Raw genomic sequence first — 7,992 nt, 5'->3', positions numbered from 1 at the left:
ATACCTGCCTACTGCCGACCACTAGTAGGTAATATATATATATATATCAGTATCATGTGATCAAGCCTCTGGCTAGAGGCGAAACGCGTCATGCAGACTTGCTGGGTGCTATTCTGGATGAAATAAACCACTGAGTTCTGCACACAACTTGGGTCTGTCTTTTCCGTTTTTCCAGTTCGAATGAGGTGACTGAGGCGCGGCTGCGTCGAACGGAGTTCAAGTAAATATATACATATATATATATATATATATATATATATATACTTTCACCTCCTCCGAGATTGCCGGGACGCCATGACAGTGGTGCAAAAAACAGGATCAAAGGTTGTCCTGTATAAACAACTAGTCTCACAGCAAAAACAAGTTCTGCAAATGCAGATTTACCACATCCACGTGAAGTTGCCAAAAAGGATTAATTTATTCCTGCATGTTCATTAATGAGAGATGGAAAAAACCCAACGCGTTTCAGCGATCACCTCGCCTTGATCACGGGTGATTAACACATGGAATTCAATGTTTAAATAAAGTTATTTCAAAAAACAAAATGCATGACATCACAGTGTAAACAACATGAATAAAGGACTTCAGAACAACATACAAACATCGCGGCCATTTGTAAACATGTGATTTGTGTAACTCATAACACAATAGTTGCATCTAGTTCTAAATCACTTGACAAACCAGGCTAATAATTCATTGTCCCAGGTTGCAAATATAATACAGCTGAAAGAACAAAAACATATTATATGTGGAGAAGTCTAATTAGACATGTCCCCGCTAGAAGACATATTTCGTCAATCAGAGCATAGTGATGCAGTCAATATGGGCCAATGCATGCAAAATAATAATCATATATATCCAATATTTAAACAAATCATATCCCAAGTGGGGAAATTCTTGCAAAATACAAAGAGGCAATGAATGCTACAGCCCATAGCGTACTGCGAATGTTTTCATTCCCAGTGGAAAGATAATGCACAACTATACTATAAACAGGATCATAAGCACTCTATCAATTCTCACAGTCCCAATGTGACAGCGAAAAAGTTCAAGAAGTGGTTAATGTGAAACCCTCTTGCTGCTTCATCCCCAGTGGGTATAACCATTTGTACTTCTCCACATAAAGGCCTTCAAGCTTGCATAACCTGGGCATAAAACAGAAAATGAAAAATAGTGCCTGTCAGGACAAACACCAGATGTCTCAAATTTCAGCCAAATTATGAATATTGACACATAACAGAATAGTGAAAAGTATTTACAATCCGTGAATTAAAAACATCAGAGCTCCAACAGTAACAAAAGGCTCAGAGAAACAAATGTCACTTAAAAATCTTGTACATATGTTGTTAAAGCATGGTCCCTAACTGATCAAACTAAGAAAAAGTAAGAAAACAAATCAATCTCCCAGATGCCAGGCTAATTCCTCTTCTGAATTTAACCCAGATGGAATTCTAGTATCTAGGTCTAGAATATATCTACTCTCCATTTGACGCAGCCTACGTATCCTGTCCCCACCTCTCTTGCTGGGGGGAATTCTGTCAATTACAAAGAACTTCAGCAAATTCCGGTTGCTGTTGTGTTGTTCTTCGAAATGCCTAGCCACCGGTGAATGTTGGTCCTTGTTTTGGATTGCCCGCATGTGTTCGAGAACACGTTTCTTTGCCGGAAACATAGTGCTCCCCACATATTTCTTAGCACACGGGCAAACCAAAATGTACACACAGTAGTCAGACAAACAAGAGAGATGTTTACTTATGTTTTTTTCGGTTTCTTCTACAGGATAGAAGACTTTTTTGACATTAGAACTAAACTTACAGGCCTTACATGCCATGCAAGTAAAGAATCCTTGTATGTCAGGCTTCTTTTGTGTTGTCTTACTGATGTCATTCTTACTCAGTCTCGTCCTCAACGAGTCTGCTTTCCGAAATGTGACATTCGGATTGTTACCCAGAATGTCATCAAGAGTAGGCTCAGTTCTAAGAACTTTCCAATGTTTTTTCAGACATCTCTGTACCTGCCATGAGTTGGAATGATAAGTAGATACAAATCTAACTATGTCATTGTCATTAGTGGATGTAGTTTCCAATCTCGGAGTTAATAGGTCGGCATGGGACATCCTACTGGCTTTCAAAAATGCCTCTTTAATCATATTAGGTTCATAACCTCTTTCCAGAAAGCGTTCTATCATACACTCACCCTCTTCAATGAAATCCTGCTCCTGGCTACAATTCCTTCGAGCCCGAAGGAATTCGCCAAAGGGTATGCTGCGTATGAGGGACTTGGGATGACTGCTGTCTGCATGTAGCAGAGTATTACCAGCGGTGGATTTTCTAAACAATTTCGTTACAAGTTTGTCCTTACAAACCCTGATTGATAGATCCAAAAATTCAGTTGTGCATTCATTTATTGTGCCTTCCAATATCAAATTGAGTTTGTTCTGGTTCAAAATCTGGATAAATTGTTCTGCCGATGTCTGTGGTCCATCCGAAATGATGAACAAATCATCAATATATCGCAGCCATAACTTAACATGACTGCGATATAATGGGTGTGTCCTCTCCACCTGTTGCTCCCAGCTCGCCATGAATAGATTAGCGAAGCTGGGAGCAAAACATGTTCCCATCGCAGTCCCTTGTCGCTGTCTATAATAGATATCATTGAAGATAAAGAAATTGTTCTCCAGACAGAAAGCCATCATCTGAAGAAGCATCTCAGTATGGTTCAAGAATGATATAGACCTAGTACTCAGGAATTGTTGACAAGCCTGGATACCATCTGCATGTCTTATAGAAGTATAAAGGCTGCAGACATCTAGGGTGATAAGTAGATAGCTGCTTTTCCACTGAATGTCTTTGACTTTATTCATAAAGTCTTTACTATCCTTCAAGTAGGAGGGAAGTTGTTCTACAAAGGGACGTAAGAAATAATCTATGTATTTAGAGGTTCTTTCCAGCAACGAGCCCATGGAGGAGACAATGGGTCTCCCCGGAGGCTTCAGAGGGTCCTTGTGAAGCTTAGGTAGTAGATATAAAATAGCTATCTTGGGGTTTCGATTTAATAAAAAAGAATATTCATCCCATTATATATTATTATTTTTTCACAAAAAAAACAAAGGTTACATGGACTTTATATTTAGGCTGACATTTCACTCATACAAAACCACAGAAATTCAGCAGGTATGTTTACCTGAGCCAACTATAACTCATGACCCCGCAATGCACTGCTTATGACCTCACATATTACATCACTCAAGACATGGTCAGTGACATCACTCATCATGACATCACTGATGACATTTCAAATGACATCACTGATGACTTCATCCACAGAAGCACTGACACACCCACTTACACACCCATAAAACATGTCATACATCCACTCCCAGCCAATCAATAGCAAACTCATTCAAAGAACCCATACTAACGCTCACACATCTTGTCACTCATCCATACAGCCAATAACACATCAACTCACCCATAGAGCTACTAACAGAACCACTAACTCAATTATACATCCACTCATGTACCTACTCACTTACCAACGCAGCCACTTACAGAGCCAGTCATAGATAGATAGACACACTTACACACCCACTCATACATCAATACACATACTGACATAGTAGATGAGTTAACCATACACCTACTCACTCACCCCTACAATCACTCATACAGTCAATAACTCACCCATGCAATTGCACTCACAGTCACTCAGTTACTTATGCATATACTAATACATATACTCACGCACCTATACGGTGACTGAGAGAACCACATACTCACCCATATAACCTCCATCACACTCACTTACTCACCCATACAACCACTCAAACACCGGTTTGCTCAAACATACAGCCACTCATACACCCACTCACTCACTGATACATCCACTTACACATCCATCAGCCGCGGCCGGTAGTGGGAGTACCGGCCGGGCAGTGACGTGGGGTGGGGGAGGGTCAGGGTTGGGGGTAGTAATGTATGAAATCCGGACCTTAACAGGTAAGTAAACATAAAAATAAATAAAAAAAAATTTTTTTAAAACAAATTTTATTGGGTTTTTGACACAAAACACACATCAATAGTAGCAATTCACTATTCCCCAATCGTAGGTAAGTGGCCTTTACAAGAAAGTCATAAGCAGTAGCACCCAGTATGGGCGGGGTCAAGGATATGGAATCTCAAAAAAGGAGCAGTCTTACATATCTTGGCCTTGAAATACCAGGGATGCCAAGATGAAAACCCCCCTCCCCCCTCCCCGGTTCCCGCCATCGGTACATGGTTAGCATTGCGAACATTGTGGGTCTGGAGCACAGGAGCTGTCAGGTGAGGGAACATGCAATACACCTGTCGTGTTACAGGGGTATAGTCCAGTCTAGTGTTAGTCCTCCAGGTCGGGTCGTGTGTCATAGTCGCGCAGTGTTTGTACCAGGGCATCCCACGCCTGTTCCATCTCTAAGGCCTTATCAGTCTGCTGTCGTCATGCTAATTGAAACCTCAGTGTGCTTTCCCCACTAGCCCATTTAAGAAACTCGCTGCACCATCTAGCACCCGCTGGGCCCGTTTGCGCCTTCCAGTGGCGCGTGCTTTCGCGCTTCGCAAGGATGAGCCCATGTCTATGAATTTGCTAGTAACCTTATTTTTAGGAGTATGTGGAAACCAATGGAGGACCCCAACAGCCATGTCAAACCTCAAGTCACGCTCCGTTACCGCATTAAGAATAAAACAAATTTTGTTGCGCGCACTGCATTGCATTTGGGGATGCAGTGCGCGCAACGAAATTCGTTTTATTTATTTTTATGTTTACTTACCTGTTTAGGTCCGGATTCCATACATTACTAGCCCCCACCCTGCCCCTCCCCCTCCCCACATCACCGCCCGGCCGGTACTCCCACTACCGGCTGCGGCTGACATCCATTGATGCACCAAGACAGCCACTCACGTACCCTTTCACTCACCCATACAGACATTTAAATATCTGCTCAAGCACCCATTCAGCCACTCATGCACCCTCTCATTCACCATTTGCAACCACTGATACACCAACTCAGTCAACTAAACAGATACTCACACAGTCACTCACTTACTCATACACAAACTGATACACCCACTTGCTCACCTATACAAAACCTAACACCCACTATCTCATATATACAGTCTCTTATAGACCTAGTCACTCTTCTATACACCCCTTACACACCCACTCACTTACCCATACAGGCAGTTCCACAGCGAGTTATCTTAGTATATATGTTTAACACTCAGTAACTTTTGGAATTCACTCAAAATCACTGGATGGTGTCATCAGTGATGTCATTTGAGATGTTGTCAGTGATGTCATCAGTGATGTCACTGACCATGTCATGAGTGATGTAATATGTGAGGTCATAAGCAGTGCATTGCGGGGGCATGAGTTATAGTTAGCTCAAGTAAGTATAACTGCTGAATTTCCAGGTTTTGTTCGAGTGAAATGTCAGCCTAACTATAATATTCCTGTAACCTTTGTTTTTTCAGTGAATTTCTAAGGTTTTTTAATTCTATTTCCTAACTATAACCTCTCTGTAACCTTGTTTTTTTTTTGTGATTCTCTAAGATGTTTTAAATTCTATTTCCTAACTATAGCGTTTCTGCAACCTTTGTTTTTTCAGTGAATTTCTAAGTTTAAAAAAAAATTAGTTCATAACTATAACGTCCCTGTAACTTTTCGGTTTTTTCACGGAATTTGTAAGGTTTTTAAAATATTATTTCCTAACTATAGTGTATCTGTAAACTTTTTTCCTTTGGAGAATTTGTAAGGTTTTTTTAAATTCTCATTCCTAACTGTAACATCGCTATAAAATTTCTTTTTTAAGTGATTTTGTAAGGTTTTTCAGATTTTATTAATTAACTGTAATGTCCATATTACCTTTGGTTCTTTTAAGGTGAACTTGTATACCTTTTCTATTTGTTTTCTGTAATTAGATACTGAACATCTGCATGGTGCACCACTTTTTGTTGTATTTGTCATTTATTTATTTCAAGATATTTTTGGTTTTCACGAAAACGCAACGATCGCCATGGACACAGCGCAAATACTTTGTGGTTTTTACAAAGTGTAAAACACATATATAGACATATTTACATAAAGGTTGAGTATAACTGTTTAGTAAGATATTAATTTAACTTTCCCATTTGTATTAATTTCTTGAAAAAACAACATAAAAAATGAAAACACGGCGACATCGGTCGCGATGACGTTGGTAGTCGCATATACTGTGTTTTTTTGACAAAGTGTAAAACACATATAGAGACATATTTTACATAAACTTTGAGTCTATCTGTTTAGTAAGATATTGGTTTAACTTTATTTTCTCTATGCATTGGTCAAAAAGAACAGTTTCAAAAAATAACTTTTCATTTTTGCAGGGATGCTGAAAGTTGCAGCGAAATCGGTACTCGCAAATAGCCCGTCACTAGCAAATAAAGACATTTAATTGGTTTACTCAGTTTCCTTTATGAAAGGAAGTACACACCCGTTTCTCTCTTCTTTAATTTTCCAGGTATTGGTTAGTTTATTATAGGAGATGTGCAAACTGTATTTCAAGATTGTGCTGTTTTTTTGTTTTTTGTACAAAAATAAAATGGCATCAGAAGAACCAGAGGAAGACCTACAACTGGGTGAAGTTGTTGAAGAGCAGGAGAACATCCTTCTGAAGAAGAACCTCTAATAAAGAAACAAAGAATAGGTTGGGGTTTTTCCCTATTCCATCTGGGGAATGGAAGACACAGCTAAATTGGTGAAGTACAGCATATGTGAAAAAACATTATCTCGGGGCACATCAATAAATATTCATGTGATACAATAAGCATGTTGTACCACTTGAAAATATAGCATAAGAAGAAACTTAAAATTGCACAGAGCATGAAAAGAAAACCTCCAGCCACTGACCCTGGCGACAGTGAAGTGGAAATAAAATTCAGTGAAATGTCACCAGAACTAAAGCATTTTGCTACCTTCTGCATGGACTGTAACACCATCGTAACAGCCGTGGAGCAGTCCATGGATGTAATTTTGCAGAATGGGAAAAATCATACTTGTTAATTTTTTTCTCTATTTGTTTGCGTCAGTGCAACCACTGTGAAAAAATATAAACAAAGAAAAATGTTTTAGGATTTCATTTTTGACATTAGGCAACCAAAACAAGATACAATATTTTTCCCCCAAACTTTACTACACCGTAAAATGTTTTCAGCTTTTACACTTCTTCACTTTCAACAGTGGTCTGTATGAAGCATCATCGTCAAACAGGGGGGAAAAACAATCAATGGATTGTAAAAAAACAAATGTGCACAGTACATGATTACAAATATGTGATACTATGTATTCCAGTGACTGCAGTTTTGTTAATAGTAGCTTGCTGATGTTACTTTCTTAATGAAAGCAACTATATGTTAAAACTGTTTCTGATATTTTTGTATCTGGTACAAAATGTTGAAAAATTATGAAGCTGACTGCCCTGTTAGGCCAAATTATGTCTAAAGTGTTCTTGGTCCACGATGTATGTCAGACGAACATATTGGCGCAGTCCTACCATGACGTACGTCTGACGTTGGGGATTCTGCAGGACCACGGTGAGGAGGAGGAGAGCAACCCGGAGACGCAGCGATAAAGGTAAGTGTGTTTAATTTACCTTAACTTTTATTTTTATTTAAAAAATATTTATTGAGGTGGTATGGAGGCGGGGAGGATCCAGGGCTGAACTCCGCCTTGCAGCGGTGTTGGAGTTTTGCATAAACTTTGCATTCCCAGCGAAACACGGAGAATGAAAAAATCCACACGGTCTGCCAGCTGAGCGGACTTCTCTGCCCATGGTTACTGTAATGCCTGTGTCATGTTCTGCATAATTTCAAAAAGGGGGTGGTGATGGACAGAGTATCTGAGTTAATCAGAACACTCCTACCCAGTCAACAGATCAGGGCTTGATCCATCACCGTTTTTTAGCTCACTGCACCA

The 7,992-nt window shown here is 39.6% G+C and overlaps 1 long non-coding RNA gene across 1 annotated transcript in view; it reads right to left on the bottom strand.

The window, feature by feature from the left end:
- Window positions 1–410: 410 nt before the first annotated feature.
- LOC144753550 (uncharacterized) overlaps window positions 411–7,992 on the bottom strand; it is a 285,586-nt gene continuing 278,004 nt past the window's right edge. Inside the window, exons 4-5 of the long non-coding RNA XR_013594408.1 lie at window positions 6,993–7,114; window positions 411–1,145 (exon numbers count right to left, since the gene is read on the bottom strand). This is a non-coding gene — a long non-coding RNA (uncharacterized LOC144753550). The remainder of the gene's footprint in view (window positions 1,146–6,992; window positions 7,115–7,992) is intronic.

This window comes from Lissotriton helveticus, chromosome 5_1 (genome assembly GCF_964261635.1).
Source record: "Lissotriton helveticus chromosome 5_1, aLisHel1.1, whole genome shotgun sequence".
NCBI classification, from domain to species: domain Eukaryota; kingdom Metazoa; phylum Chordata; class Amphibia; order Caudata; family Salamandridae; genus Lissotriton; species Lissotriton helveticus.
Note: the sequence above shows the minus strand (reverse complement) of the source record. Positions and strands in the feature narration are given on the sequence as shown.